At 49.2% G+C, this 10,115-nt stretch overlaps 1 protein-coding gene across 1 annotated transcript in view; it reads right to left on the reverse strand.

Moving 5' to 3' along the window:
* The window catches only part of LOC144144182 (uncharacterized), a 304,890-nt gene that overhangs the window by 53,067 nt on the left and 241,708 nt on the right, over positions 1-10,115 (reverse strand). The window lies entirely within an intron of this gene.

Here is a 10,115-nt window from a genome sequence, read left to right on the forward strand (position 1 = left end):
TCCTGTCGACGGGGTCAGTACTCCGCGGCTGCCGAAACGCTTCGGCGACCTTCCCCTACAGTGACAACGGCGGACGTTGTCCCTGGGTTGGGTGAATCCCTCTGGGGAGCCTCTGCGGGAAAATGGGAAACGCACAAAGGCCGCCCCCGCGCGCGGACGGCACAAACGTTTTCCCAGTGGATTGGATTCGCCTGAGGGTCTACAGCGCGCACTTGTTTTTCGGGTCTCCTGTTTCCGGACACCCTTTTTTTTCTCTCTCTCTCTCCTCTTTCAAGCGCTAAACCTTTCTTTCATCTACCATTTTAGCTTTCGTCCAGGGTTGCACTCTGTCGACTCACATTTTTTCCTTAAGTGGCACATCTCTGCTTTTTTTTTTTTTTTTTTGCGAATACTCGGAATTCCGTTCAAAAGCTTCCCAGGCATCTCACCGGGTTCACAGGTGACGTTTCCGATCACTCGTCTCAGAGCATGAAATAATAAGACTCACCCCCACAACGCGCTCACAGAGTTTCTGTCTATTTGTTTCAGTTCGTATATTCCGATCAACGCAGCCTGTTTATCCTGGTACTTATGAGGGCAGGCCACCAGCGACCAAAAAGTGCAATAACAAAAATGTACCAACATTACAGGGGCCCACACAATCTCACAAACAATACCACCCTGAGAGAAGCACTACACAGACGTTTGAACGGGTGCTAAGTGCCATAAATATACAGCCAAAACGTGATGGCCGCGAATACACTGAGAAGAAACCAAACGTCCGCTGATAACTTGTCGGTCCTACCGATGCAGGGTCAACGGCAAGCTTTGTTGAACATAAACCTTGAAGAGACCTGCACTAATCGTAATGCGCGTTGCTGTAACGGAAGAAAGGAGAGAAAAAGAAAAACACGGAAAGAGAGAGAGAATGATCAAAGGCCCCCCGGCACCAGATCAACACGGACGACTTTCAGGATGGTGTTCAGAGAGAATTATTGTATGCCCCCACAAGCGTAGAAACTGCGTTTTACGCGTAGAAACTGCGCTTGGGCCATCAAGCGCTGCAGTGGAGGGATCCAGATCAATTGCAACCGCCATCAGGAAAACGGTCGCCTCTGCTTGGATCTATTCCGCGTCCTTGGGCACAGCAGCACAACGTCTTAGCCACTGAGCCACAAGGGCGGGTGATTGTATCTTTGCAAACTTGCAGTGCTGAATCAGTTCAAAAGTCCAGAATCTTCGTTCTGGACACCATTCTTTCTTTTCCACAGCAGTGGCCGCATGCAGGCGTACATATTTCTAACGGCGACAAGCTCATTCGAAACGACCATAATTCCAGCTCAATTTAATTAGAACCACCGACCATACGGCCAACTTCACGGGCACTTCGGAATGAGTGGCAACTCTTTTTTTTTTGGCTGCTGCAAAGCAACCATACTTGTTGCGAAACCGCGCCTACAAGTACAAAGCGAACGTACTTGTAGACACGGTTTCTCCAAACGCGATCAAATCCAGCTCGCCCCTTTGTCGGCATCTACAATAAACCCGCGCCAAGCGGTTGTGAGTCCGTTCATTGCTGACTTGAAACCGATCCCCAAACTCCTTCGAACACTCAAAAGTAGCCCAAAAGGTATAATGAGCTCGCTGCGCGACAAACAACGCTGTTATTTTCAGTGCCATCACACGGAAGCAACGGATGCAACCATAAGACCACCCGACACAGCCGCTCTCTACATTTGCATGACAAGGGAGCTTCATAAACGCCAAGTTGTTCCCGCTGTAATTACTCAAGTTTTCGTTCACGCCTCTCCACGTCAAGAAGTTTAATCTGCCTCTGCGCCCCAGACATTTCCGACTCGCGCATTAGCATGCCTTAACGAATATTGCATCGTATCGGCGCACAGCACGGCTGGCTGTACAAACCCGGTCGGGATTTAATCAAGCATTGGTCTTTCGCACTCTTCGGGCGTTTTCTGTTCCGAATATATATTCTTAGCCGCCTCATTTCCATATTCCTCCCAAGCCTGGCACTTTGGTCAAGCCACCATGAATACGGCGGGGGTTGAGTGAAAGGCTCGCAAAACAACGCTACGCGGCAATCAAAAAGAAGTCATTACGTTCTCGCCTGAAATACATATTCATAGCGGCGCTGGCATAAAATCCGCACACTTCCGCGGAGAGCGTGATGACAACGACTAACGGCCGCTGAAACCGGGGCGAGAGGTATTGAGAAATTAGCAGAACAAAAAAAAAAGCTGGAAGAAAATGCGGCGCCACTAGAGCTCCACTGGAGCGCACGAACTAGAATAAAGAAAAAAGCATATAGCTTCGAGTAGGCGGCCTTCACGCACCGCCTTGCCTGGCGCGGTCGTTATTTTTCACGTTGCTTCTTTACGATGTGGCGCGACTGAGGCGGCAGTTTGCAGTCGACTCATTTGTTGTGCACTTTCGCGCAGCTATAGCAGCCCGTACTTTTCACCCCCTCAGATCGCTCTATGTCCCTTTTTTCCCCTTCTTCGCTTCCCGCCAGACGCTTGTAGGAATTTGTTAGCGCCGCGACATTATTCCCTCGTCGGAAAGAAATGCGCGGACGCGGTGAACAAAAAACCGAAAAACCATAAGCCAGCAAAAAAAGTCTAGAATAAGGGGTCATGCTACTTGCGACGAAATCGACGAGACAAAAAAAAAAAAAAGCAACGCGTTCGTTCTTTCGTTTTTTGTTCGAAGCCCTTAAACTGTGTCGTCTGCTACGAACAGATTTCGACTCGAAAGCTGGGAGGCGGGTGTAAGTTCGGAGAATGGCGAAGGCCATAGCGCACAAACGCCGCAAGAAGGCTCGAGGATGGCAGCAAGATTGCCGTGTATAGCGTTTGCCGTCGCTAATACACATAAAACGAGGCTAAATCTCAGCCATTTACCGCGCACTCGAGCACCTCGGCGGAGAAACGTACGTTGCCGTTAAGTTCCTTCCTTTTTTTTTCTCCTCACCACTTTTTCTTCGCGCCCCACGAACGACGCAGAAATCGAGCGAAGCTCAGAAGAAGGAAAAGAATTAAAACGAGCGAAGCGCAGAAATAAAGGCGGTAGTTTGGAATAAGGGGTGCATACGCAGGGGGGAAGTTTATACAAATTCCAACAAAGCGCAAAAGTTCGCTGCTGCGTATGAAGATCGGAGGCACGCCATGCGTATCGATATGCGCTTCCAGCTGTGCCTGCGCGTAGCTGGCTCGACGCCTCCTCAGTCCTGCATTTCGCGCTCACGCTTGCTTCGGGGCGTTCTGTATGCATCCTGGTAGAAGCGTCTCGCATGCATTACCTCTAAATGGTTCGATTCAGCTAAGCATTTCTTTTATCTCCTCCTGAGCACTTCTTTATCCCTCTTTCTCTTTTCTTATCGCATGAAAGAGAGTGACAAAGGAAAACAGGGAGGGCTCCGTCCCCATTTTTCTTTCTTCTTTTATTTAACCCAGGATGTATTTTGGACGGTTTTAAAACGACGACACAACGGAAGTAGTGGAATACTTCGCTCCATATAGTGCTACCGTCGATCCATACAGTGGCGCAAAGTGCGCTGCCAGCTAAATATATAATAAACATTCAGGCATCAAGTAATTTCAAAAGCGAAGGCTGAGGGTCCACACTGATGCCGTTGTACGCCAATACGTCCTGCAGGAAAGCCAACTTTCGCTGTCGATGATAATGAATGATCGTACTTGAGGTGAAAGAAGAAAAAAACGCTTCCAGTGGCCGGAATCTAACCTGGGTCCATCGCGTTATGAAGCCGACGTCTGTCCTATTGTTCCACTTCGACATCGCCGACGCGAACGCCAAGCAGCAGGTACCGACTCGCACCGTACACCCCAAACCCAAACGTTAGGCCTACGGAGTGCACACCCCCCGAGGGTTGCTCTGGGTATTCTGGAAAATTGGTGCGTACCTCCAGAGTAGCGCGTACTCGCAGTGTGGGATTGGCCAACCAAAGAACACATCACGAGAAAGCTTCGCGTTCAACCATCGCCGTGGTTAGAGACGTGCATGATCTTTTTAAAGTTCGTTTTGGAAGAAAACAGGCATGAAGGCGTCCTTCTGGAGCTCGTTCTTTGTACAAAAGGGCACGATAAGCGACGAATTTAGGTTGAAATGCGATTTTCTAAACTTCAAATCTTCTTTGTTAGAGGTGCCCTGAACTGACGGTACCTAACCCGGCTGTAGTTAAATAAAGGTTTATTCCTTCATTCTCGGCAGGAGCAGAGAGAGCTACAGAGTTGCACAATTGAGTACGTGACTGCCGCAAAAAGCAACAATCTGACCGACAAACGAGTGCTTTCGTAGCTCCCAGATCAATTCTTCCTCCCATGCCCAATCCACTGTGACTGTGAATTTAACGTGAATTCAAGAAAACGCCAAAGTTTAAAAGAAAAAGGAGGGGAGTGGGGGATCGTACTTAGCTCTAGGGGCAAGCAAACCGTCCTTCTTTCTGCAAAGAGGACGGCTGCGCATCATGAATAACAAAGAACATCAAGGGTAGTGCCAATAAAAATTTAGAGGAAACGCATCATCTACCTTTATACTCAATATAGACTATCATGTGTTAAGAACCTCCCACAAAATTACTTTCTCACGGATCCTCGCTGCGCCAACCCATCTACAAAAAAAAATTGGGCCCATCTCCCCACGAGGGGGACTCGAGTAAATGCGTCGCGTAGGGGGTGGGTGTATTGCGTTAACGTTAGTGTTTGGGGGGTGGTGGTGGGGTGGTAGTGAATGTGTTAACTACTATTGCTTATTACTATTAATTATTATTATTTATTTCATATATTAATTATTACTTTCGTGCTTTCGCGACTCGAGTCCCCCCTCGTGGAGAGATGGGCCCAATTTTTCTTTTTTTGTGTGTGACGCAAGAAGTGAAGGCAAGGAGTAGGTTGTTGTAAGTCGTTATTTATTTATTTGTTGCTGTTGTCGTTGTATTGGACGCTGAGAACTACGGCTTCGTGGTCGCTAAAGTGTACTGTTAAGGGGTCTTTAAGCAGTGGTCGTGCGTTGCAGCAACGGGTTAAGACGAGATCGATGCAACTGCTGCCGTGTATCAGCAGCTTCTTGACGTAGTTTGAATGAGTCAAGGATATAAGGCGCGTTCGTACCCTTTGATACTGTGTCGCTTTTGTGGCGCAGTGGGAAGAGCACCATGTACCTCGCGTTCCGCCCGCGGGGTCGTGGGATCGAAACCAGGCGCCGATAACTATTATTTTTTTATATAGTGTAGGGGGAGAGAGAGAGAGAATAAACTTTATTTAATGAGACGAGTCAAGCGGGCGGTTTCCTCAGTTCAGGACCCCGTTGGAGCGTCCAGCGCCTCAGCTCGGTGGATCAGCCGAAGCTGCTCTTCGAGGCTAGAGCTGGCCAGCACTTCCTCCCACTGCTCAATCGAGGGATTAGATATCGGGGAAAGTGAGGGGTTAAGCTGGCACTCCCACACCATGTGATACAAGGTGCAGGGCACGTTGCAGAATTGGCACTGTGGGTAGTATATTGTTGGCCAGAATAAGTGGAGTTTGGTCGGGTGGGGGAACGTGTTGGTTTGGAGGAGACGCCAGGAGCGCTCCTCTGCCTTGCTGAGGGAGGGGTGGCCAGCGGGTAGCATAAGTCTGGTGAGCCTTTAGAATTGGGTCACCTCCTGGTATGACGTTACAGGGATCGCTGTCTCAAGCCAACTTTCTCGCGGCGCTCGGAGGGATGCGGACCTGTTGTTGAGAGCGAGGAGGGTAGCGTGATGCGGGAGAGGAGGAGTGGGGAAGAGGGCGCACCTGCGCGCTGAGCTGTTGCGGACGGACGGCGGACGTTACATGTGAGTTAAAGAAATGCTCTGCATTTAAAACCAACTGGCACCCTGAGCGCAAACTGGCGCAGGGACGAGACAAAGAAATGACACCAGCGCTTAAGAGACCAGAAGAAAACGAAAAAGACAGGAAAGGAAAAGGGGGGGGGGGGGGGGGGAGGTTTTCCTCGTGTACTGTCGTACGCATGTGCGACGGACACACGTGTCTGATTGCAGGGTCTTGGCCGAGTATACGTGTGCTTTCAATTTTAATAAAATTTTAGTTGATGGTAAGGGCTGGTCTCTTTTCCCTGTCTCGTCGCTGTGTCAGTTAGCGCGTTTCACTCATGGACATCCACCAACTAGCTCGCCATTTTGCATTCCTTCAAGTCATTTTCATAATTACAAGGGACGTGGTGCACATGTTTTCAGAGTCCATTGAGGGCATTTTGGTACTTAGGCAACCCTGAAGGGGGGAAAAATCTCCAGCGGCACTGGCCGACCCTACCAAGCTTGTGAACGAACACTTATATACGATACAAGCGTTTCCAAGCTGCGGAAACAAACCCATGCTCTGTTATGCGCCCACCCGCCTAAAACAAAAGATGTGCGGCTGTACTCCAGATCGATTTTGGATGGCGACACCCGTCGCTTACAGCAACACACCAGCCCACGTGTACGTAGAGTGCGACGGGATTTTCGCTGCGAGAGCTCCGCAAAAAAAATGAAGGATTTAAAGCCAACGAATCAGTGATAATGGCCCGGGGCAATACGTCCGGCGCTTTGGCATATGACCGGAGCGCCATCGCTTTCTCTTCCCAAGCGGACGGCGCGTCGAGGAGGCCAAAATGACCAGCCTGAAATCGAGGCCCTGCCTTCCGAGTTTCACGCTCTTCAGGCCCTGCACCGGGAAGCTCAATCCTCTCGTGGGCCCCTGCCTTTCCCACATGAAAAGCACGTCCAGCACCCGTTTGTCTCCCTTAGCACGCCATTTCCTCCATTTTGTTTTCTTCGCTTTTTCCGCTCCCCGCTTTTCGGGGTATATCAGCGACTCCCGAGGCGAAGCTGTACGGCTGGACAGCTTGCGCAGTTTGTATGTTGCCGCAGATGCCGTACCGGTAGCTGCGTACAGAGAAGCTGCGTTGCTGCTATTGTTCTAACGCAATGTTGTTTTTACTTTATTACGCCGCAGAAGCAGCTTTCGAAAGGATCAACGTTCGGGCAAGTTGGTACTTGAAGAACATCTCGCGGTGTAAAACAGCACGGGCACAAGAAAGAAGCCCTGCGGTGTGTGGGACTTATTGTGTCCGCATAGTTTTGCGCTGGCGTACAACGATGTTCCAAAGGGAACTTCGTAGCAGACTCTAGCAAGATGATAGTATACGACACGCGTACGCGTGAACGTTTACAAGATATTAGTGAAACTGATCTTCCCCATATGTCTACACTTTGTTGTAAAGAGACATCTACACGTCAGCTGCATACCACAAAGGGAGCGTTAGGAGGCTAAAATGCTAGCTCGTCCGGAACGTGCGCATGTGAGCTCGAAAAAAATGCACCAAAACAACCTTTTGAAATTACAACGAGGCCAATAAAGAAAAACCGAATAAACATGAAGAAAACCACATTATGCTCAGAATTTCCAGGCCTTTATAGCTGTTACTTCAAATTTTTTTTACAAAATTCATATATGATTTTCTTTCATTAAAGGGACCCTGCAACACTTTGGATAAGCGCTTTCACTCTTTCCTTCGCGTCTCGAACCACTGCGAAAGCTATAGTTATCGCCAGCACGGCGCGGCACTCCGCGATTTGCTCGTCGCGCCAGATACGCCTTCCGTTTCTGCTTTGTTTTTGTGGCTTTATTTTTAAAGTTTCTATCGAAAAGCACTCATTGCTGCAACTGGAGGAAAACCGGTCAACAGCCGCTACATGGTCTCAGTGACGTAATTCGGGCCCTCGAAGAACGTTAAGACCGGGAATGAGAGAAAAATCTTTTGAGCGAGTTTCCAAGTTATCTGATGAGCATAGAGCAGTAATTTTTGGTTGAGGTACTTTGCGACCACCTAATCTACTAAAGTACTCAGTGTGTTGGGTGACTACATTCTGCAAGCATTTAAGATTCCAAAAAAAGTTGAAGAAAGTGTTGCATGGTCCCTTTAATTGGGCAGCCGACAAAATTTACATCGTCCCCTCCGCTCTCCACACGGGCCTTTGCTTGCTTAGGAATTGGGTGCGCTTTCGTGTCATCATGGCAACGTTAAGCCATCAAGGAACGCAAACGGAGTGAAGAAAAAACGCGGATAAGGTAATAAAATCTATGGACACCAAACGGAACCGTAAAACGACGTCTACGCCAGCGCATGCGCACTGCGATAGCCACATACGCCCGCCCTGCCATTGCTCCCCCGCTCCATCGGCTCAGGCGCACAATGATGGCGTTCAGCCGCCAGGTACGTCAAGCGCACACGCTTCCTTTCTTCAGAAACGCATAATCCTCGCTCCCTCTGCAGTGCGTTACGCCTTCATTTTCTACGCGGTCCGAAGCGGCCGGCACCAGAACACGCATAGCGCATAACGAATGCAAATGGTATTAAGATCAAGGAGCAACACCGGCCCATTTCCCTGTCCCCCTCTCCGTCTCCACCTTCCGGGGAAAGATCGCGGAACGAATCGCTAAATTTATCCCTTTCGCCCGCCGCATCGCTGAAGACCAGCGGCAACGTTTCTGTTCATCGCCTTTCGCTAATCAGGCCGCCGCACCGGTCGAATCGAACGCGCGTATATACGCTGACGAGCGAAGGGGGATGTTTGAGGATCGTATAAGCGCTTCTCCTGCAGTCTGCATGCAGGGTATAATGTACAGGTCCTCTAATGTGCGCACGGGCCGAGGGCGGATTGATGGGACTACCGCTGCTATAATACCGTCGATCCCCCTCTCTCGCTTTGTCCCCCACCCCCCTTCCTTCGTTACGAAGCCATATCTTCCTGCCGCCGAATGGGATTAGCGCAGAGCGCCCACACAGCCTGTGGCACAGGCTCGGGTCTTCCCGTGCCTACACGTATAAGAAGCGATATTCATTACGGAGCTTAAGCCGGCGGCACCGGCGCATTTGCCCGCGGGGCTTGAAGGGGGGGTGGGGGGGAGAGAAAAAGCCCATCCCGTTTCTTTTATGTTTAATTTTCAACCCTCAGACGATACCCTCGGGTCTGCTTGCACTGCCTTCTGTTTTATTAGCTGCGGACCCGGATTTCTCCGTCTATTGTTCTGCCTGTACTACATAGGTGCGCTAAACAATGCCGATGGAAAAGAAGGCAGAGCAAATAGGGGCCGCGTACGGAGGAAGTAGCTGTGGAGGAGATAGCCAGTTTGCCAAGCGTGTTTGCGCACGATGCAGGACTTGGGGCAAGTCGAAGAGCAAACGGGACCCCAACGACCGGAAGCCACACCGTCGCGTAATGATTACTGCCGTTTCTGGTTCGCTCCGCTTTCTTTTCTTTTCTTCTTCTGGCGTTGATACAACCCGCACGGAGGTAATGGCTGGAGTTCACGTGGCGCTGCTTTTGCTGCCTGGTAGTTGTTTTTCTATTCGGTTGGTCTACGCGTCTGAGATATATTAATAATTGAACTGAACTAGACCATTCATCTCAATTCAGCTTCCAACCCTGCAACAAAGCTCGCACGTGTATATTATATACTGTCATACACATACGTACATATACACTCCATCCCCCATTCCCCTGTCTTATATATATATATATATATATATATATATATATATATATATATATATGGCCGCCTAGGGCAAAGAGCGCCAAGAAAATGGTTAGATAACTGAGATGAATAGGTGACTACTAAAATTGGTTACCTCTAACAAAAGTAACATCAATCAAAGACAATGAGGACGGCTGATGTAGAGGGCCAGCTTGTGATTATATGTGACACCAGATGAGGTGTAGACATTGATAAAAAAGTAAAAAAGTTGAACACACGTTTGACAAAGACAACAGGCGGGCGACTCGGGTAATGTAGTCGCTACCAAGAGGCGCGACTGGAATTAGGGGAAGACCAACTCGTTTGAGGGATAAGATAAGGACATTGTGTGGCGAAGAGCGGATTCTGACAGTGCATAATATGAGCATCTGGAAGAAAATGGGAGAAATCTTAACTTGCAGTGAACATAAAAAAAATATTGATTATAAGTTGACTTTTCGAGGTCACTTAATTGGAATTTTCGGTTACATAGGAGTGATGTTCTGGTCCCGGCAATTTTACGTGCAATCCAGTGGAAGAAATAGCTCGGTAATTCGAAGCTAG

The sequence above is a fragment of the Haemaphysalis longicornis genome, unplaced genomic scaffold, assembly GCF_048455015.1.
Source record: "Haemaphysalis longicornis isolate Haplotype H1 unplaced genomic scaffold, Haemaphysalis longicornis Haplotype H1 scaffold_64, whole genome shotgun sequence".
Classification (NCBI taxonomy): domain Eukaryota; kingdom Metazoa; phylum Arthropoda; class Arachnida; order Ixodida; family Ixodidae; genus Haemaphysalis; species Haemaphysalis longicornis.